General features: G+C 33.3%; 1 long non-coding RNA gene and 1 pseudogene across 1 annotated transcript; one reads left to right on the top strand and one right to left on the bottom strand.

Moving 5' to 3' along the window:
• Nucleotides 1-511: 511 nt before the first annotated feature.
• LOC145284479 (uncharacterized) lies at nt 512-20,067 on the top strand. Its single transcript, XR_013868845.1, has 2 exons — nt 512-642; nt 18,935-20,067. It is a non-coding gene; the product is annotated as an uncharacterized LOC145284479 (long non-coding RNA).
• Nucleotides 17,955-18,071, bottom strand: LOC145285066 (5S ribosomal RNA; annotated as a pseudogene).
• Nucleotides 20,068-24,236: the final 4,169 nt, after the last annotated feature.

Genomic DNA, 24,236 nt, shown 5'->3' on the forward strand with positions numbered 1-24,236 from the left:
ATAAAACTTCTCCAATGCATTTGTGATATTAGACTGTTAGGTGTTAACTTTGGTCAAAATCGCCTGCTTTCATTGGATTATTTCGATAAAAAATTATTGATACTTATTAAAGACATCGCGGCACGAAAACTTCCATAAAAAAACTATCTAAGAACACTGCCAAATACATAAAGTATATTTGTGTGAAATTTCATAAAAATCGGTTAAGCCGTTTTCGAGTACATAGGGAATTCTCTCTCTCTCTCTCTCTCTCTCTCTCTCTCTCTCACTCATAATTACACACACAGACAGAAAAAATTACTTTTATATTATAACAGAGATGGAGATATTTATGGTGTTTTGAATAGTGCAGCACACAGAATTGTACAAGGACCTATCGATGTGTGATGATGTGTCAGGGTGCGTGTATGTTATAGGTAAACGCGGAAGAAAGGGAGGGAGGTGGAGTAGATGCGAGTTCACAAAGATTACTGCACGAAAGGTGTAGAAATTCTTCAGAGCTGCAGTGAGCCAACCACCTTCACACAAATTTAGTTTTAATGTAATCATCAGCTTTTTGCAGGCAAAGATTGTCGGTTTGAACTCAAGAAGAAAAAAAAATGGAAGAAAATCTTTGTTTAATTTAGAATGCAATGAATTCAGGTAAAATGATTTATTTTTAATCTTTTCTTTTCTTCTTCATTTTTCTACCCCCTCCCCCTCCTCTTCTTTTCCTAATTTAGTTATTCTTTAAATACTTTCTTTTAAGGCTATGGTGTTTATTTTTGCGACTTTTTTTTTTTATTTGTGATTCTTTTTTGTAATTGTTTTTTTTTTTTATTCAATATAATTTAGAGATTGTATTCTTGTCTTTTTTTATTTATTTATTTATCTTCTTTTTTTCAATTCTTTGATGAAGCCTAAAAGTTGACAGTTAAGGAATGGTGGAAACACTAAATTGGATTATGGCACCAAAGTGTTCTAAAAATTCTTCAGAAGAAGAGATATTAATGAGAAGTTAAACAATAACGGATAGAACAATGGTTTTTTGGTTTGATACTGCTCTGTCAAACAATGTGCATAATCGTCTAAGAGCTTCCAGGTTTATTATACGGCCACCTGAATTTTGAGAATTTGTAACAATGGTTTAGATTTTTCTTGGAATGATCCACCGTTAATCTAAAACTGTTTTGTATTAAAAAGATATTTAAGTTTATACCGGGTGGAACTAAAAAAGTGTTGCCCTAGAAAAGACAACATGATTCCATTTCCGTGTGATGAAAACCGGTTTTCTTTTTTGTTACAGACCATCTACTAGTTAACCAGTGTGTACAAATCCCAAGAGCGATAAGAGCCTTCTATCTATCTGAAAGTGTTCAATGAGCGGGATCAGAGATGCACTGCTATAAAACTCATGCTCTCTACCAATCTAAGTTATGACAACAGGACCATTGCCAGCACCCTCAAAATGCAAATCTGGACAGTTCAACGCTTGAGGGCACAGCTCAATGAAGTTTCTGGTCACGGTTATGGTCTTTGGTGTGGTTTCAAATGAGGGCCACCTTCAAAGTCGGCTTGAAAGTCAACACTAAAGTATACCCAGATATGCTGAAGAGTTTGGTGATCCACTGGTGCAATCAGATGGCCGCTGGCAGATCCTGGTTTTCCAAAGAGACCCAAGCTTGGCTTCAGAATGAGTGCTACGACTTTATACCCTTCTCTCACTGCCCCTCTTCCTCTCCCGACCTGAACCGGCTGGGCTACTTCGTTTAGTCATACGTCGAGAAAATCACCAACACGACTGCCCACAGCACCAAAGTTAGCCTGATCGCCATCATCTGCCAAATATTCACTGAACTCCCATTGGCACTTATGAAAAAGATATGATCCCAGTTCTGGACTCATATCGAGGAAGTGATTGAGGCTGAAGGCAGCTACATTGAATAGATGTCAGCTCTACTACATAATCGAGTTATCTGAATTTTTTCAATAAAAGTTTGAAAATAAAGCTGTAGTGTTGTTTTCTTTAAGGTGAAAAATTTATCGTTCCACCCTGTACTATATAATTTTTTTTAAATGAAATTTTTAGTCCTTCGTTGTAAAATTATTTTGTCAGTAAGCCATTGAATCTCCTGCAACCTCTAAATCCTCTGACTTTCTCGCACTCACAACAGTATAAAGTTTTCAGGGATCATCAGTTGTTTACCATGAAACACTGTTTTGGGGATTTAAAATGAAAACAGTATATTAAGTCATGGCTCCCCAGCAGTGTTGCTAAATATATATATATATATATATATATATATATATATATATATATATATATATACAATGAGAGAAAGAGAACAAGACAGAGACAGAGAAATGGCAAGCAAAAAGCGATTAATTTTGGGTTTTGCCTATTTATTTTTTATATTTAGCTGGCTTTGCAAACCCGCTTTTTCCTGATTCAAAGAATCTAACATGGACTCAATGGGTGACCCAACGGATTGCTGTTATTTCTTATTATATAAGACCTGCGACAGTAATTATATTAAACAACTTGCCATCATTTTTATTGTGGAAGAATGGCTGCTCATATCAATTTTGATTGTTTCATTGAACCATTTTTTTTTTCAATCTCCACAGTAAAAACACGATCAGAGGAGCATTTAATAATAGTCATGTTAAAGGATTTCAAATAATTGTATAACGAATAGAATACGCCAACAATTTTAAGCAGATGCCGCCTATTTTGGGGGCAGTAAATTTTATCTAAAATTAATATAGTGGGCGGAGAATGGATATGTCTATGAGTGTAGGGGTCGGGTCGAAAGAGAAGAAAAACCTGGAATTAAAGTTGATTTGTTGCACCAAAAATAGTCACATTGTTTTGCTGCCTTAATTTCATAGATAGAGAGAATAAAAGATGTGGATGGGGGGGGGGGCCTTCACCCCCTTACACATCCTGCTTTTCTTTTTACCATTTTAGAATCGACCAATCAAATGCCAATTTTCTTTTTCTCTTTTCTACGACATATAGACATCAATATCTACATTTCAAAAGATTTTTTTCCTCTCCAGTTCCACAAACACAAAAGGTTGCAAAATGTATTTTCCATTTATTTTCTTTAAAACGTTAGTGTCAAAAAATGTGTGTGTGTGTGTGTGTGTGTGTGTGTGTGTGTGTGTTTTAAGACATTTCAGAAATATTCTTCTATATTAAAATGTAAAAAAATTTATTCCATCAAATTCCTACACCCTCATCACGGTTATAGTTTCCAGCATCAATCACATATATAAATTAATATTGTAGAATCCATGATAAATCGACAAGAATGTTGATAATAATTAGGGCTAAGACAACAGCATATGCTTTTAACTGTTTTGCCTCTCGAGTGTGTATTCGTTGATATCTTATATGCTTTTATATAGAGTGATGTGATTCTCGGTTGATTAACTGTGTCGGATATATACTCGAGAGTCAAAACAATGAAAAGAATATGCTGTTGTCCTAGCCCTACTTATAACCAACCTACATTTTTATATATATGAGTTTTTAATAAATAAATCCTCCAATTACCCTATAAAATTATATGTTATTTTTTCATATATGATGACTAGAGCTAGGACAACAGCATATTCTTTTCATTGTTTTGACTCTCGAGTGTGTATCCGTTGATATCTTATATGCTTTTATATAGAGTGATGTGATTCTCGGTTGATTAACTGTGTCTAACTGTGTCGGGTATATACTCGAGAGTCAAAACAATGAAAAGAATATGCTGTTGTCATAGCCCTAGTAATAGTTGCTGTAAAGTTAAAAACTGAGGAAAAAAATTGGTGCTTTTTAAGATAAAGTCGACAGATCGATTTTTTTTTAAATATGTGGTTTTAAGCAAAAAACAAGAGTGCTTACTTGTCATGTCAAAAATAGTAATATATCCAAAAATTAATTTAGTAGAACAACAACGTTTTTTAGGAAAAGATGCCTATTGCTATAGTCTAAAGCAAAACGTCAGCCATTAAAGTGGAGAAAAGGGAGATTAAGCATGCCCTCTGTATTCACCATCTTTAAGGTGTTTACCTCTAGGCAAATGTACCCCCCCCCCATTTCCCGTAAAAATGACTTTTACATATAAATAATTTTCTACTCAATGAATTTTCGTAATTTTTGGATATATTACTAATTTCAACATGATAATTAAGTAATGTTGTTTTTGATTAAAACCACATATTTAAAAAATATCGATCAGTCAACTCTATCTTAAAAAGCACCAAAAAATTATATCAAACGTAGTACAAGTTAATTATTTACCGACCTGTATACTTTCAACGTACTGAAAGTATTATTTTTATTTCGAAATTTGTTAATATACAAAATTTGTGTTTTGTTTAGACATTTTAAAAATGTTCTGCATAAAAAATGAAAAAAACAAATATTTCATCAAATTTCTACACATTCATAACAGTTATGGTTTCCAGTATTAATCACATGTAGAAATAAATTATTTATTTATCTATCGACCTGCATACGTGCTGAATTTTTTTTTTTTTTTTAATTTATTTCAGAATTTGTTTTCGATGTTCTGTAGTTTATTATCATACTAAAAGTAAAATGACAGACGATGTGAAACCTTACTCAGATTAAATCCATGCTGAAAATGGAGAAAAAAATTACTTAATCTACCATTTCCTCCCTCCCAAACAAAATCCCTCATAAAACAACACTTAATTACCTAAGTTTTGCGAGTAAAAGCCATTACTTTGGTCGCCATGTTGTTTTTAATGTGCCGATATAAGACACACGATAAGAGAAATAAAATTAAATTAAAAAAAAAAAATCAAAAAAACAACTTACAAACAGAAAAGGTTGGAAAAAAGAACTTTTACCTATTATTTGAATTCTTTGGACTACTGTTCTCATCTTAAGTGTTATTAAAACAGTGTTTCGGTTGATGTAACCTCGAACTTCTTCAAGTGTATCTTGTCGAACTCAATAATCTTTCTATCAAATTCAAGAATCTGCAAGGAATTTCAAATGAAATCCTTCATTCAATCCACACATATTTTACCAGAAATCAGCTCAATAGATTGCATGCTGAACCGTAGGTTCTGATAATGGGCCTTAATGGCATATTGTCTTTATGAATCTTAGGTAGGCCGTACAGGTGTAGTAGCTTGCTGTAATGCTCGAGTAGCTGTCTGTTTTTTTGCAGGTGCTATTAGGTTCTTCACCTTACAGAATATCTGTGACAGCTACCTTTCGGCTTTCAAACTGATTCTTCTTTACTTTACGGTAACCACAAGATTCTATTCTTGGAATAATTTTCTATATCCATTAACATTAGCATTGCCTTTGTCTGCTGGTAGTATTATTATATCATCAACAATGCACAGTGACTTGATAACCAATACTTCTCCCTTGGCTTTGGAGGTTTTGAATTCTTGTTGTCTCACTTTCCATCTCAGCTCATCTCCTTGTGCTTTAGGTTTATTCAAGGCTGCCTCCTCTCTTAGGGCTTTCATATCTAAGTATTGAATCTGTTTTTTTTTAATGATTGTGGCAAGGTTGAGACCCGTATTAAGCACTGATTCCTCAGGAGTTAAGCTGCCATTTACGCTTGTTGATAATGGTTCATATTGATAGTCAAATCTCACCAAATTAAAAAATTGAAAAATCTAAAAGCTTAGGACGTAAGACCGAATATCCACCACGAGGTTGGATTTTGTAATAAATCAGAGCTGAAAACTGTATACACATATGTAGCCAATAAAGTTTGTAATAAATGATCAGACTGCATTTCTTACCGATCATTATTTGATAAACATTTGAGTTTTACTGGATTAACATCAAGCAGACCAACATACATACACAGACATCTCTCTCTCTCTCTCTCTCTATATATATATATATATATATATATAGTTAAAAACATGTGTGTATATATATAATTATATATACATATATATATATATATATTTAAAAACATGTGTGTATATATATAATTATATACATATATATATTTAAAAACATGTGTGTGTATATATATGTGTATACATATATTTAAAAACGTGTGTATATATATAATTATATATATATATGCATATATACATATATATATATATACATATATATATACATGATGATTGCAACGTCTTGTCAGACGAGTGCCACACCCTCAGACATTTAAAATCCATGAGCCAAATGACAAATATTCGGTTCAAAATGTTGAGATCCAGCAACAAGCAAGAGCAAGATAGCCAGCAACAAATTAAACTGCAGACCAGCTTAATGCGGGTACTGGTCTTCCGCTTTATGGTTTTTTAAATCAGAGATTTGCTTCTCCTAGAAAGGTTGCCTATATATATATATATATATATATATATATATATATATATATATATATATATATACATACATATATATATATATTTATATATATATATATATATATATATACATACATATATATATTTATATATATATATACATATATATATATATGTATATATATATATATGGATATATATATTTGTATATGGATATATATACATATATATATATGGATATATATATTTGTATATGGATATATATATATATATATATATATATATATATATATCCATATACAAATATATATATATATATATCCACATATATACATATACAAATATATATATATATATCCACATATATACATATACAAATATATATATATATATATATATATATATATATATATATCTCCACATATATACATAGACAAATATATTTTTATATCTCCACACACACACGCGCGCGCACATATATGATGATTGCAACGTCTTGTCAGACGAGTACCACTCCCTCAGGCACTGAAAGTCCATGAGCCGAAAATGACTTTAGTTCTGCCGGCAAAATTCACACGCTCAAGCAGACATGACACTCAAGACGGTCACTAGTATACATATATATATATACATGCACGCATACATACATACACACATACATATAACACACATATATGCATGCATACACAATACATAATACACATACATATACATACATAAACATACACAAGACGGTTAATGACATACAGACATACATACATACATATATATTTATATAAATGCAAATATACATATATGCACATACACACATATCTGTAAACATACACACATATATACATACACAATGCATAATACATATGCATACACACACGCATATACAAATACATACACATATATACATACATATATGTACACATATGCACATATATATATACATACACTTATCTACATACACATACATGAATATGCACTCATACACAAACATGCACATACATACATACACACACACATGGATATATGCACATACACACACTTGCATACATGCACATATATACAAACAATATATATGCGTATATACATACATACACATACATATATACATACATATACACATATACACAAACCTGTACATGAACATACATACACCTATACATACATATATACATATAATAATGGCAGATCAATTATTACTTGCTTCCAGTATTTCAGCCCTACACGCGTCACAACTTTTCCATGGCTGAGGGAGTATCTATACACAGATGATGTTACAGAGTTTTAGCTTTGTACGACAGCTAAGTCTCTCTCTCGGTTCAAAATGTTGACATCTAGCAAAAAGCAAGAGCGAGATAGCCAGCAACAAGTCAGGTTGCAGACCAGCTTAATGCGGGTACTGGTCTCCCGCTTGATGTTTTTTTTTTTAAATCTAAGATTTGCTTCTCTTAGAGGGGTTCCCTTCACCACGGCTTACGGTAGCCCTCTCCACACCACATACACATGACAATAAACACATGCGTACATACAGATGTACGCCAACATACGTATGCATGTGCACACACATGCAACCATAATCATGTAGAGAAACACAAATACGCACATACATACATATGCCTATACATACGTACACACACACATACATGTAAAATACACATGAAGGAAAATTCCAAAAGTCATACATAGTAAGTGCTCAGCGGCTGGACCGTTTTTGTCCCTTTTCCTTCCTGATTTTTTTCCTCCTTTCTTTTTAAAAAAAAAAAATAAATAAAAAGTTTGTGTTAGACTCACACTTATGCAGTACATGATAATAATGATGATGATGATGATGATGAGGAGGAGGAGGAGGAGGAGGAGGAGGAGAAGGATGTTGACAAATTCACACATAAGTTTCCAAATAACTCAACGTACGAATCGACGAAAAACAACAGTCCAACTGATATGATTTACAGACGCTTGGATTTTTTTTGTATATATATATATATATATATATATATATATATATACACACAAAAATATATATATATAAATATATATACATACATATACAAATATATATATATATATATCTACATATATATACATGCATACAAATATATATATATAAATATATATATATGCATACATATGTACTTAAATATATATATATATATATATATATATATATATATATACATACATACACGCACATACATACATATATACACGCACATACATACATACATACATACATACATACATACATATAATGTAAAAGTTATACATAGGCGAAATCAAATGTTATTTAACAAAAGACAGCACACTGATCTATCAAATATTTTGTTTCCCCATGAACAATCAGTTGTTTGCCCTGAGACATTGCCTTCCCCACTCTCTACCCTTGCCTCATTGCTTACATTATATGCGATTGATTTTAATTTATTGCCGCATGGTATGCCGCTAACGGTTTCTGTTCCCTATTGTCTTCAATTCAACAGCCAAATCTCTAATAAATAAGCCTGGCGGTTGCCATTTGTGCAACTGTCTGCATCATGCACCCGACCGGCTACCCTCTTTGTATGCAAATGGATATAAAGGCAAAAGGCATCGACTTACATACAAGAAAACATTAAATCTCACCAGGCTTTGGGTTAGGGTTAAATATTTTATCAGGTCTCTATCAAAGTATCGTTTTACTCGTTTCTTATTTTCTTTGCTTTCTAGTTACTTAAGGATTTTAGAAGTGCGAGGTGATTCATTAATAAAACTGTTGTTATTATTATTCAGCTTTGCTGACTCTCCGGCTGCATACCTGTGGTTTCGCAGGGTGAAAGGAGTAACGCCACACGCACACACATATATATAAACATCTATACATGCCCAAGTCATTTGAGTTCTTTTCAAAACAATCACTTCATAAATTATCTTTCGAAAGACAACTCAAAAAGAAAAAGAAAGCATGATATTCTTTTAGATATATAAATCATGGATTACAATAGAAAAATGCAAGCATTAAAAGTAATATGGTTAAGCTTAAACATGGAAAGGTAAAGGACTAGTTGTTAAGACTGGAAAAGGAAAGGATAAGATATTCTAGTAAAAAATATAATATTGCAGCATTAAGAATTGATTATATGATGTTATAAATTGAATTTAAAAAAAAATTCTTAATGCTGCAATTTTTTAAGTTATAAATTTATTGTATTTTTTTACTAGAATATCTTGTCCTTTTCTTTTCCAGTTTTAACAACTAGTCCTTTACTTTTCCATGTTTAAGCTTAACCATATTACTTTTCATACTTGCATTTTTCTATTGTAATTCAGGATTTTTGCAAGCTTCCAGTAAATTCATTTGTTCTTTGTTTAAATTCAGTTTATTTTGTTGCCCCTGTAAACATACCATACACACATGTAAAACAATGTACGGCACTCACCTGCTTTCATTCTCTCTGTTTCACTTGTTACTTCTCTTTTCGCAAAAGCGGTGAATTAGTAGCAATATTAGTCGCTGAAGCGATGTGGTTGTTATGGAAACCAGTCATAAAAAAAACATTGCTCACCTCCTTATGAATTTTTACGATTTTGAACACCAGTAAATTCATCATAACATTTGTTTTATTGAACTAAAATTGAAAATTATTTTTTCATGATATAACTGAGAAGGTAATCTATAAACTGTAACAATTGTTTGAAATTTGGTAAAAAAATGAGTGAGCTGTGAAGCTTTAAAGCAGTTCTAAATGACTAAAACTGCCATTTAATCCTATATCCAAAACACTACCTTATTTGAATTATATATGTGTGTGTGTGTGTGTGTGTGTGTGTGTGTGTGTGTGTGTGTGTGTGTGTGTGTGTGTGTGTGTGTAAGAGAGAGAGAATAAATTAAAAAATAAGGAGTAAAGTTACATAGGAACTTTATTACATTATCAATTAAATAAGGGTTAAAGATGGCGAGGACGTCTTTAGGTCATGGCATTTCGAAGCTAAATGCCTCTCATCTTCATTTCTATCATATCATACCCCAACCCTAAACTTTTTCAAATTTTCCATTTTTAATCTAAATGTATTTGAAGTCGGTGGTGTTCCTTTACCCTTATCTTTGTATATTGACAGCTTCCCCCCCTCTTCTGATAAGAAGCATTTAGCTTCGAAATGACATGGTCTAAAGAGGCCTTCCCCCTCCCCCCCCATTTCCTCCACCCTTATAAAACTGATAATGTAATAAAGTCCTTATGTAACTTTATTCATTGTCTTTTTAACTTATTCTATAATTTGCTTCTCTTAACCGGGTAGAACTTTTTATCTCGATAAATTTGCTTTATTCTAAAATTTACATTTTCAGATAAATCATATATATATATATATATATATATATATATATATATATATATATATATATATATATATATATATATAATGAAATACGTATTGAATACGTTTGAAGCCAAAATTGCAACGCGAACTTATTAAAATAAACAAGTGTTTATTTTTAAGAAATATATTTTGGAGTAAGACTAAGACTCCCTTGTCAGTCTTTTATATTTTTTCTCTTTTTCTTCGCCATGATGTTAAGTTGTAGGAAGAGCCCACGTGATGTTAACTGCCGTGTTTTTATAATGTCGGATACGTTACGCCTGGCCACGCGATCTTAAAATCTGAGTAAATTAGTTGGTTAAAGGGAAAATTATTCCCAACTCGCATTTAGGTAAAAATGCACTTTCATAAATAATTGAATTCATTCAAGACGTATCGCAAAAACAAAAACAAATTACACACACACACACACACACACACACACACACACACACACGCACACATATATATGCGGTTTCATTCAACGCCGTAACCAGCTAATTCTAGCATTGCTACTAATATAATTTGATGATTTCTTTCTATCCTCTGATAAGAATGATAGCAAGAATAGCATTCTTTGAAACTTCGCAGAATAAGGACTTCGAAAATTGTTTTTTGGAATATTCAGTCGAGCAATAAATTTAATTGTAAATTTCAACTTCAGCTTTAATTTCTTTTCTCTTTATATATATTAGCTAAACTAAACACAGTGTGTATTTATAAAAAGGCCAGGTAATACCAATCCATGCATTTTAGTCTGACGGATCCCCACGGGGATGAAATGTGGGAGATTTTGTGAAGCATAATTGCCGTATATTTTCGTAACTTACTACCTAACTCTACTCGCGTATTAAATACTTTTGAAGTAAATACTGAAAATCGATACATAAAATATTATATCTCCTTATATATATTTTATGTGTGTGTGTGTGTGTGTGTGTGTGTGTGTGTGTGTGTGTGTGTGTGTGTGTGTGATGGTTCTCTGGTTAAGAAGTGCAACATTACAAAGAGCGCTTATGCAGCGATTTATCTTGAACAGGTGCAATTAATAAGCTTTAAACGTTGTTATTTTTTTCTGACACAAATATAAACAGCCGTTAACTCCCACCTAATAACCTTACCAGTGATTCCATTTATTTGGTCAGAAATAATTGAGGTTTCAAATGGCAACAGACGAGCTTGTTAAAAACTATTAAAGTCACAAAAGGTGTATATAAAAAAAAAAGAAAGAAAAGTGAACAGTATCTGATTCTACCGACTCTAATCATGAAGATCAAACGCAGGAATAGGTTTACAACAATGAAACGTAAATAAACAAAAACTCTAACAGAAAAAGTCGCGCTGATTTCTCCAAACGCATTCTCACTGGATGATTGTGTCTGAATAAAGTACTAAATAACTAAAAGAAAAGAAATTAGTTTTGCGATTTAACTCTGCAGCTATATTCAACTTGTTACTCGTTCTCATGGACAATTCTCTTTCGTACAGCTCTATCTACCATGGACGCCAAGAGAATTACAACGTGCACATTAAACTAATTTTGGGTCGGTTTGATTTGATTTGGTTTGATATTTTCTTTTACGGCATATCAACCCTTTTCGGGTTATTTAATGCCGAATCCTCTCAATCCAATTTGCTTCAACTTCTTTATTTATTCAAATACTTATTCATGATGTCTGGTTATTTTTATTTTATTTTTTTTTTTACCTTTCTGGAGTTATCCAGTTATTTTGGTAAGAGTCTTTATGCTTAAAACTCTTTATATCTTTAAATATACAATTTATTCATGGTGTTTTAATTGTTTTTTGTTTTGTTTTTGTTTTTTTTTGTTTTTTTGTTTTTTTTTGCAGAGGATAATTGTTGATTTTGTTTTGGGGTTTACAGGACATGATTAAGTTTTGCAAAGGGAAAGGGACAAAAAAACAATAACATCAATGTTTGGTACATTTTAGATCGAAAAATATACCGCACAATTACGGTGAGACACCAGTTCTCACCAGATCACCAAAGTTAAGTAACCATGAGCTCGGCCAGTACCAGATGGGTGACCATTTCGGAAGACTAGGCGCTGTATGTACCACGCCGAGTCGTAAACATTTCCAGGTTGGTATTTGGGGACGCGTTTAACTAACGGGGTGGGGGATGCCCCCCCCCCGAATCAAAACAGAAAGCAACGGGAAACTACTGTCTTTACTTGTCTTCCCATGACTCTACAATTTGGAGAGCCGTGATCGCCGACACTGTTAAAACCGCAGGACCGTTGGACTGTACATCAAAAAGTCGATGTTTTAAGACATCCTGAACTAGTAGAAACAGTTTTAAACAAATGTAGTAAAATGAACTAAATATTTTTTTTCAATTTAAAGCACCGAAGCTTTTCAAAAATCAGGTTAAAAAGCTTCAAACTTGAAAATGGATTGTTATGATTTAAACATGAAACTTTTAATGCTTATCTTTTCCTAGGACACATTTTCTAAATTTTGCCAACATTTAAACTACAAAGTCATCTTGTCGGATTTTCAAAATTAAACCCAGATAGCATTTCAGCTGACAAATCCAAACTTGCTATGACCAGCCAATTTTCATTTGTTAATGTTGAACCATGTTATTGGCAATATAATAATATACTTTGCTATGATTTATTTTTTTTATATTCTTCTTTTTTAATGGGGTAGAGTAGTATTTATTTTGTTGTCGTGAAACCACCCTTCCAAGCATTATCTCCTCTTTTAGCAAAATATGTTTAGTGTATGTGTTCAAATCGCATATTTAGTCATCCAAACGAGTTTCAATTTTGAAAGTCCTTAGATACAAATGGTGTTACGCAATTTGAAGTCCTGGCGAAAATGTATGAGATGATTGACCAATTTTATGATTTCAGATTCAAAAGAACAGCTACAGCAGGAATTGGAATACACCCTACTAAAGCCTGATTGCCACAGCTGGTGAATTTAAAAATTTCAATTTGGACATGAGGATACTTTAGAAGAAGAATATGCAATAAAATTCGGTTTTAAACTTGGAAAAGGTGCCGCAGAAACGTATGGAATGCTTCAGACTGCTTTTGGACCATCTTGCATGAATCGAGCATTAGGTTAAAACGTAAGAAAATCCGTAAACTGTTACATAAATAATTAATATTGATTATATATATAATGAAAGTAAAATACAGGGTGAAACGATAGAAGAGTCACCTTAAAGAAAATGACACTACAGCTTTATTTTAATACTTTTATTGAAAAGATTAATTCCAGAAACTTGATTATGTAGGAGAGCTGACATCTATTCAATGTAGCCGCCTTCAGCCTCAAACACCACCTCGATACATGGCCGGAACTGCGAGCATGTCTTTTTCACAAGCGCCAGCGGGAGCTCGGCGAATACTCAGCAGATCAGGCTGGCTTTGGTGTTGTGAGAGGTCATGTTGGTGATGTTCTCGACATATGACCAAATGAAGTAGTCCAGCAAGTTCAGGTTGGAGGAAGGGGGGTAAGTGAGAGAAGGGAACAAAGTCGTAGCACTCCTTTAGAAGCCAAGCCTGGGTCTCTTTGGACTTGCAGGTGTGCGCCAAGTCCTGCTGTCATACACAGGATCTGCAGCTGCCACCTGATTGCAGCAGTGGATCACGACATTCTTCAGCACATCTAAGTACACTTGGATGTTGACTTTTAAGCCGACTTCAGAAGATGTGAGGTGAGTTGATGTAACTCTCACTTCAAACCACACCAAAGACCATAACCGTGGCTGAAAACTTTCATCACCCTGGGCGCATCCCTGTTATTCGTGGTAATCCAGCAATGCATTTTGAGGGTGCTGGCAATGATCCTGTTGTCATAACTTGGATAGGTAGAGATGCATCTCCAATCTCGCTCATTGAACATTGTGTCACTTTCAAACACAATAAGAAAGCTCTTATCGCTCTTGGGATTTGTACACAACTGGCCAACTAGTAGATGGTCTGCAACAACAACAAAAAAAAAGAAAAGAAGAAAAACCAGTTCTCATCAAACGGAAATGGAATTATGTTCTCTTTTCTGGAGTGACACTTCTATCGTTCCATCCTGTATTTTTAAAAATATAATAAATAATAATAATCGCAAAATTGATTCAAAAAATATATGCTTATTTACAGAAATAATATTGAATGTAATATACTTTAAAATTATAGTAAAGTAAATTTAATTGAATGCATCGTTGAATTAATGGAAAAGAAGATGATCAAATGTTAACACATAGATAAAAATATCAATTTTTCACATATGATACAATAAAATATGAAAAAGAAAATGTTAACTTAATTTTAAAAAATATGAATTGTCGTAATAGATTAATCAATGGAATATAATACTACCGGGGTTTTCAGATTGAGTAAAAGAACGTAATTCGACGAGATCTTCAAATTAATTAACACCGTTTATGTCTGAGAACTTTTCAAACCCGGAACTCGTTTGGGTTGGTGATTTTGGCGCATACCTTTGTCATGACACCATCCTCCCAAATATTACCTCCTCCTTTGATCATTTAGACAGTGTCATATATGTTCGTTTATCATAATCGATTGATGCCTCCATTCAGTCTCAAGAAACAACGGATACTCCTATAAGGGTAGCTGTGCATGTAATTGTGAGGCAACAGTTGCACAATCCCAACCATACCTCTCCTGAATCGGCACTGCTCGAGTTTAGTGGCAAAGAGAGGCCCAGAGGACAACTGGAAACAATGCCGAGATAAGTGGAGAGTGCATATAGCACCTGAAATTCCCAAATGGTCACCCATTTTAGTACTGACCAAACACAACATTGCTTAACTTTGATTATCTGACGATTCTGCTGTATATCGTTCAGAATATATACTAGCAAAAATATACGATCGGAGTGGGGGAGGGGAGCATATTTTTGCTGATAGTTTTAATGGAATAAATCATTAAATACAAATTTTCACTTTGTCTATGAATTCGTGAATGGATTTTATAAACACACAAACAGGAGTACTATGCATTGTTTCCAAATTCACAACTGTGATCCATAATGTACAGACATCAAAGCACACCTCTAACAACAAATACTCATCTAGCTACAACCATTGTCAACAATTCTCCTTACTCTCTACCTGTGCCTGAAACTAAATGAACATACAATGAGCAAAGTTTCTTTCCAAGAACTGCCCATCTGTGATCCACAATACAGTGGAGCTGCTTCCCAACTGACTATAACATGACCGTTTTCAAGTTTAATGTAAATAACTTCTTGTCGAGCAATGCTCTTATAGAATTAAACCATACCCATTTTCCACTATTATTAATCATCACGGTGTTGTCCCATCGTCTACCCAAAACTCATTAACCCTTATTTTAGAATGGCTTCTGGGCCTCAATAAGCGGTGACACCGACTCCCCTCCTAAAAAAAACAAAAAAAAAAACAGTAAACAAAAAAAGAGGAAAAAATATATAAAACTAAAAATTAACTCCTAATAACTAAAATAATCCCCACGTCTGTTCAACATGCGAAGTACAAAGAAGAAAAGTATGAAGGGGACTAAGAATCTTTTAACGTTGTGATTGTTGTAAAAGAACCACTGCGTCAACCCCCCCCCCCCACTTCATACATATAAAATTTCTCACCAGTCGAAACAAACATGGCTTGGTTTTGCATGATCCCTGTTAATATCGGTTTACTGTAAAATATCTTCTTAAAATAACTCCTCCTCTTAAATATTATTTTGCAATAGGTTTTAAAGTTTAATTTAGATATAATTTACCCCGTGTGCCAGGTTAATACGTATGACAGATTGGTGATAACCTTTGAGGTCAGCATCAGCTCCGTATGAGAAGCAGATACATGATTGATTAGTTTGATCACGCCACATCATGAATTTATGTATTAAACCAGTCTTTATTGAATTCTCCCTTCTCTAAATGTACATAAAAAGTTAGTATTTTAATATCATTGAATTATAGAAATTAAGATTGAAATAATAGACTGCTACACGAGAAAAAGATATGGAGAATAGCTTTAAGAACAACGAATTATTTATTGTTGAAAGTGTTAAGATCCAGTCATGGTTCAGCTAGAAGCAGTAAATAAGATAAATAAAATATATTTTAAGTTAAAATCAGTGTTGGATTCCTTCGTGAATGTATTAGTAATCTAAGATCTACGAAAGGCTTTACGCTTGGCCCCCAACAGTTGTGTTACACATCAAGGACATTTGCGATTTCAAGATTTGAAACACCCGCCATTTGAGAAAGAGGATTTTCCTCGAGATATATTATGGAACACTGTTACATACGATATATCCTTGTGTAGAAGTTGGACTTTTCAAGTAAGTTTTATTATTGACAAAAAAGTCATTAAATTAATATATATATATATATATATATATATATATATACATATTTTTTTTTTTTTCTTCCTACCTCAACACCGACAACATTCCATTCTTTGCATTTTGACAGCCTTCTAATACTTAGCTTTATATATATATACACACACACACACATATATATGCTTTATATATGCACACACACACACACACACACACACACACACACACACACACACACACATATATATATATGTATTACAAGGAAGTCACCACTTAGCAAGGCCTGAAGGCTACTTGATTATAAGGGTTAATGAGCGCAAGGTGGTCAATAAGATAACAGCATAGTGATTGGCAATCACGGAAGTTGAGTAGAATTCGATTATTTAAGAAGACGGCTCAACAAGAACTTCTTTGCATTGGATTTTAAGATGACTATGTTGGAGTCAGCTTGAAAGCAGGCCCATGGTACAGAGTTCCACAGGCGGTTAGTTCTAGAAAATAAGCTTTATTCATGGAATTTGTGTTTAGATTTAGGCACAGATAGAAAGTGAGACGAAATGTTGATGGTGATTATAGCTAGAGGAGTGTTTATTATGAATCAAAGTCCAGTCGAGCAGATGCCATGAAAATAACAATAGAGCAGAGATATACTCGCAACGTTTTTTATGTGAGAAAGAGGTTGCAGGGAGGCAAAAAGGACATCACCTACTAGATTTCGAAGTTGGTTTTTAAACCCATATCAAGGCAGGAAAGAGTGCTCCAAGCAGATTATATATATATATATATATATATATATATATATATATATATATATATATATATATATATATAGGGGCTCCATCAGTCTTTGACAGATTATGGATACCCATGAAGAGGTACCTGTGCATGAAATTTTTGTGGCAGGAGGTGCGCAATCTCCAATCATATCTCTCCTGAATCAACATTGTTAAATACCAGTGGCAAGTGAAGTGTATGTACAAGACGACTAGAAACAAATGCCGAGATAAGTGAAGAACATATACAGCGCCAAGAATTCCCAAATGGTCACCCGTCTGGTACTAACCAGGCTCAAGGTTGCTTAACTTCGATGATCTGACGAGAACCGGTGTGTCAACGCGATTATGCCATACATATATATAAGGGCAGTGCTGATTCAGGAGAGGTGTGGTTGGGGACTGTGCAACACTTGCCACACAATTACATGTGCAGCTGCCCCTGCAGGGGGTATCCTTTGTGTTTCAAGACTGAACGGAGGCATCAATATATATTCATGTATATTTAGTTACGAATACTTATATTAATAGTAAAATATATATAATATATTAGTACCGATGTTAAAAGGTATTTTGTTAATGTTAGGCTTTATTTTTTTTAATTTTTTAATTAATATTGCTTTTAAGCAATTTAAATCTTTGTGTGCAATTATTTCGATATTTAATTTTCATGTTAGTGGTTAATATATTATTTCGGTTTACTTCCATATATATATATATATATATATATATATATATATACATAGATAGATAGATAGATAGATAGATAGATAGATAGATAACACTTCAAGACCAAAGAAATACTTTGGTGCCATAGAATAAAAAAGAAACTCTTTGAAACCATAAATTACATCACACCACATTTTTCTTTTGATCATTATAAAGATGAAGAAGAAACCTGATGAACAAACAGAAAGAAGGCTTAAAGCAATGGCAGAATAAAATACGGCTGTGGTTACTGCCATCAGAGTGAAATATTGAGGTAGCCAGAAGAGACATTTCACTCCCCCTTGTTCTTTGTGCACACCATATGTCATGTGTAAAAAAAAAATTGATGCCTCTAACTGTACAGGACTATTGATTCTTTAATGTGTTTAGGACCAACATGGAATATCAGGGAGAGAGAGAGAGAGAGAGAGAGAGAGAGAGAGAGAGAGAGAGCGAGAGAGGGGGGGGATTTGGATTTTTTTATTAATTTGTCTTTTGTTTTGTTTTGTCGCAGGTTTTGAGATCTCCAAGATGAGAGGAAGATATGGAAGAACCAAAGAAATACAAAAGGAAAATGGTATCATGGCAGTGTGACAAAGCGGAGAGGGAGGATGGCGGGAGGGGGGGGAGGAGTAATATACAAAAGAATGATAATACAAAGGAGCGGATGAATGAAGGACGCAAGGAAAGGACACATGGAAGAAGCCCAAAAAATTAATAATGAAATGTAAATAAGCAACAAATATAAAAATGAAAAAAAAAAAAAGAAAAAGAAAAAAAAGAAAAAGTGTCAAATAATTTTTTTTCCCCCTTACAATGACAACTACGTAGGTTCGAATGGATATAGATCACCTACTTGAATAATAGCTCCCCCACTTCCTTATTCACTTATATTTTTTCTTCTTCTTCAGATTGCTTTAGCTGTTTTGTTTTATGTCATCCCAACCTTTTTGGTAATTTACTGACAAAATACAATGTTTGTTATGCACACTTAATTACACAGGATTTAATACCCACCCCTCCCCGGCTCATAAAAAAGAAAAAAAAAATCGTTAATAAAATGTACAATCGTTTCTACAATCAAACTTAGTAGAAATAAACTGCAGCCTACATCTGACCAATCCATTTTGCATAATAATAAAAAGTATTCACGAATGGGCCGGGAGATCAGGGTTCGGTTCTCGATAGTCATACCAAAGACTTAAAAAAATTATACTTGATGCCCCCCTTCCTATACACTCAGCATTCAACAGCAAGTGGAGTAATCCTAGAAATGGAATGGCGCCGACTCTTTCAACTCAGTGTAATGAAAAAGTAGCTTTTTGGTTGCCCTTGACTATAGTCGACCACTTAGCTTGCATTTGACTTATCTACTAAGTTTCAGTGATGAACATTTAATATGTTCGTTTTATTGCTGTTCAAAGTGACATGCCCCGAATGTGCACCGTTGCATTGCACGCAAACTTGGATATGATGTGAAAAATTGTCAATAACTCTAACATGTCCGTATTATTTGGATTCATCGGACTACTATTTTCATCTTGAGTGTCATTTTCACAACGTTTCAGTTGATGTAACCTCCCACCTTTTTCAGGTTTATCTTGTTGAACTTTGGAATGTTTCCGATGAATTTGTGAATTTTGAACAGAACTCTTTATTTATTTCATGGGGGTAGTATGGTCTCGTTCTGTCAGCCATGATTGAATATAGGTCATAAGTAATTCGCAATTGTATTTTTCAGTCGCCCACACTGAGAATTGAACCTTCAACCTTCAGGAGAATATCATTTTTACAATTGATTTTTCCAAGTACTCTAACCACTGCACCATGAGAACAGTAATCTGACAAATCTAAATAATCCGAACAATCAATCCTCATCTCAAAAATTCAGAAACTAACATGATTCTCTCATGATACTACGATGACCCTCTTCAGTTCAGGAATAGCTTGGTAGTATGTATACAGTTAGATTGTAATAAGAGTGGAAAAGGTAGAAACACCTTTTCCAGCATGCAAAAAACCCCCAGCAATTCATGCCTTTGTCGGTATAAATAAGCCAAAAATTTTGATATGCCACAAAAAACAGACAAGCTATGAAGATATATAAACACTTGCTGTAATATTTTGGATATAATGTAAGGGTATGTTTTTATTTGCTTCTCCACGTAAGCGAAATATGACACAAGGTCGCTTTTTTATGTGGAGTGTAGGTGAAGGGGGGAGGGGATGGTTTATATAGGGTTGCCCGTACATGTAGCTACAAGGGCAATGGTCACAAAGTGCAGAATCTGGGACAGATACTACACTTTGATCTCAGTCAAAAGGCCGAGTATAATAGGGTATGATATAATGTAAGGGTATGATTAAAGAGCATTGAAAGGTTCTACATGTAGACACTGGAGACAGGAAGTGACCAATCAAATGGAGCCACGCTTTACTAGCAACCAACCAGAAAACAGAATCGCTCCATAAAAATATTGGATCTTTAGACCTCCTGCACATGATTTTCCGTGTCCACATGAGAAAGATCTTTGCTCTTTGTCTGCAAACTTTTACAGTTCAAGACTTATACAGATTAGTTACCCACCGAAAACTCTTCTGAAATGAACATGGCTTCCAATTCAAAACACTCACTGTCGAGAAGATTGAAACGAAAAAATAATAATTCGAAAGGAATAAAGAGATAGTAAATTTAAGAAATACAAAACTATCCTTAATTTAAATAATAAAGTGGTTCAAACACATCTGGAGTCTAAAAAAAAAAAAAAGGATGTAATGAAGATAATAAAAAACACAAAAAGAAATGTTAAATACAAAGCTTTAAAAAGTATACGAAAAAAAAATGTAGCTAAAAAAACAAAATAAGGAAAATAAGTAAAAAAAAAAAAAAAGGGTGGAAGAAATATTAAATCTAAGACACAATCAATTTATTATAGTGAAAACTATCGGGGGGGGGGGATAGACAATTATTCTTAAAATCAATAATCAAGCCCGAGGAGATCACTTCGAAGGGGACTAGAGTTTGTGTATGTACTATCAATAAAAGTGCCTATACGAAAAAAGTCCGGAAACTTATTGAAGGAACCTCGTATCCATTATTTAAAAAGTAAAGCGGTCCACACACATCTGCAGTCTCAAAATAAAGAAATAAAGAAAAATAAAATGAAAAAAATAAAAACATAAAAAGAAATGTAAAGCTTCAAAAAGTATGCGCAAAATAGAAGAGAAAAGAACAAAAAAAAGAAAAATAAACTGGAAAAAAATATTAAATCTAAGACACAATCAATTATTATAGTAAAAACTATTGGGGGGGGGGATAAACAATTATTCTTAAAATCAATAAGCAAGCACAAAGAACGGACGGGCAAACAAAAATAGGACGAAGTTGAATAAAAACTAAATCTGTTAATTTGTTAAAATTAGTTAACTAAAGAAGTCAGGTTAATGAAAGAATTTAAAAAAAAATTACAAGTAAAGAAATTACAAAGTAGAAAAAAGGCGAAATTAAAAAAAGAAACAATAAAAAATGAAAGAGAAAAATGGAAAGATAAAAGAAAAAAATGATGAATAAAAGAAAAAAAATGTAAAAGCAAAGAAAAATTGAAAGCTGCAACTATGAAAGTCGGACCGATCAGGAACAGGAATGACAAAGGAATCAAAATGGCAGCCTTTGTTGAAGCCAAATGTGGTTCCATTAAAATGTCTGATGGCCAAGTCAAGAGACAAAATGTTAAACTGAAAATATTAGCAATTGACGAAATACATATTGAAAAGACTGCAAGATTATTTCGACAGAGGTAGGAGGAAGAGGAGAGTTTGGCACAGATGGAGATTTGGGATATAACCAAGGGAAAAGTAGAAAGTAGACAAGGTTGCTTTTAATTTAATAGAGAATAGAAAGGGCAATGGGAATAGAAGGAAAGGGGCACCGAGGAAATATTGGTAAAAGGGGAGACTCAGGACCCAAACATTGAGCAAGCGTATAAATAATTTTTAAAAGGTGCAAGTGGGGTGTATTATTGGCCTAAAGGATACCAAATCAATTATATTCAATTTAAATCTTATTGGATCCAATGTGTCTATTAACACTGTTATGGAGTAAACTGAGCTACCCAATTCAGGAATAATGAACTTACCCAGAGTCAATAAATATTGTTGCACTTAACACGTTGTTGGCCAGCAATTCGTGGCAGTTATGGCCCCTAGAATCATGACGTCTACTTCTGTAACATACTTTTGCTTATACACGTGTTATTAATTATACCAGTGTGTTTGGCTTGAGCCTGGAATGCTGCATTAATATATATATATATATATATATATATATATATATATATATATATATATATATATATATATATATATATATACCAAGAATAAATAAACAATTAATACCGAGTCACAACACTGGTAGGCATGAATTTGTAATGGGCAAAATATCAACTTGTGTTCCATTAATTATTTAAAATAGACCATTTAAAATATTTCCACAGTAAAAAGGGTTAAAAATAGAATAAACATTTTTGTAATAGAATATCCAATACCCGGTTTTTCCTAAATGGACTTACTATATATAGAGTGAGCATGCCATTGTTTGCTTCTAGCATTAGTAAACTTTCACTCATGTCTGTATCTCCATTAATCTCTATTGCAATAAACCTTAGAGAGAAAAAAGGTGTAGGCTATTCTATTATAATATTAGCAGGCCACCCGACATTGCCCGGTTGTAAAATACTCTGAAATATGATATTTTGATTAATATAGATTTTGTATTTATTATTATACTAGTCTGGGTACTCGGCGTTGCCTGGATGCTTAGAGGCGTGTGTTGAGCAAAAAAAAACAAAAAAAAAACGTGGTAGTAGGCACACAGGCTCAAACCCGTACTGCAAAGGAGGAAAATAACGTGGATAAAAAACATGACGTCTTTGCCGTTGGGTCCATCGCCAAACTGGAAGTGGTGAAGGTTTAAATTAAGGCTAAACAATCGTAAAGAGGGGATGACTTTAAAAAATATCGGCGAAAAAAGCGATCCCTCCTTGTAAAATGTGCCCAGTTGATAGTGAAAGAATTAATGTTTTTACCCAATTTTTCGATATTTATCGTCCGAAGGGTCGATCTTCAAAACGATACCAATTTCGTGAAAATCCTTTGCCTCTGTTAAAAGTTTTATACATACATACATACATACATACATACATACATACATACATACATACATTTAAACAGACAGGGGAGATTTATATTATAGATTATATTGGACCCAATATATAGTAATGATTTAAAATTAAAAAAAAAAAAATGATTTGTACACGATCACCGAGAATCGAAGCCAAGACGTTTAATCTACGATTTATTTTTTCCTCTAACGTTAATGCCTGACCTATGAAGACATGTTTGCTGCAAGGCTAAAAATTAAAACATGTGGCTACTATGTTACGCATGCATATTCATAATGACATCGTTCGACATCCACTTGGCAAATTTAATTTTTTTTATTTTCCCACATTCGTACCGATTTTCCCCAGCTAAAACCTAAATATAAAGTTTTGCATGGGTTCGAATACCCTACATATTAAGTTAAGTCAAGAGGCACAAGTTCGTTGAAGCACATTCCATCAAAGTACTTGCAAAAGAAACACAGAGATGCAATACTGTAGCAATATGACACCGAGATGCAATACTGTAGCAATATGACGTTTGGCTGACAGTACAGGATTTATTAGATTGGAGACTTTTTTGGACCCTGTACAATAGAGGTAGATGTGACGGTCAATATGTTTCAACAATATTCCATGCATTGGCGAATGGTAGCC

This window comes from Euprymna scolopes, chromosome 9 (genome assembly GCF_053919585.1).
Source record: "Euprymna scolopes isolate OS-2025 chromosome 9, ASM5391958v1, whole genome shotgun sequence".
Classification (NCBI taxonomy): domain Eukaryota; kingdom Metazoa; phylum Mollusca; class Cephalopoda; order Sepiida; family Sepiolidae; genus Euprymna; species Euprymna scolopes.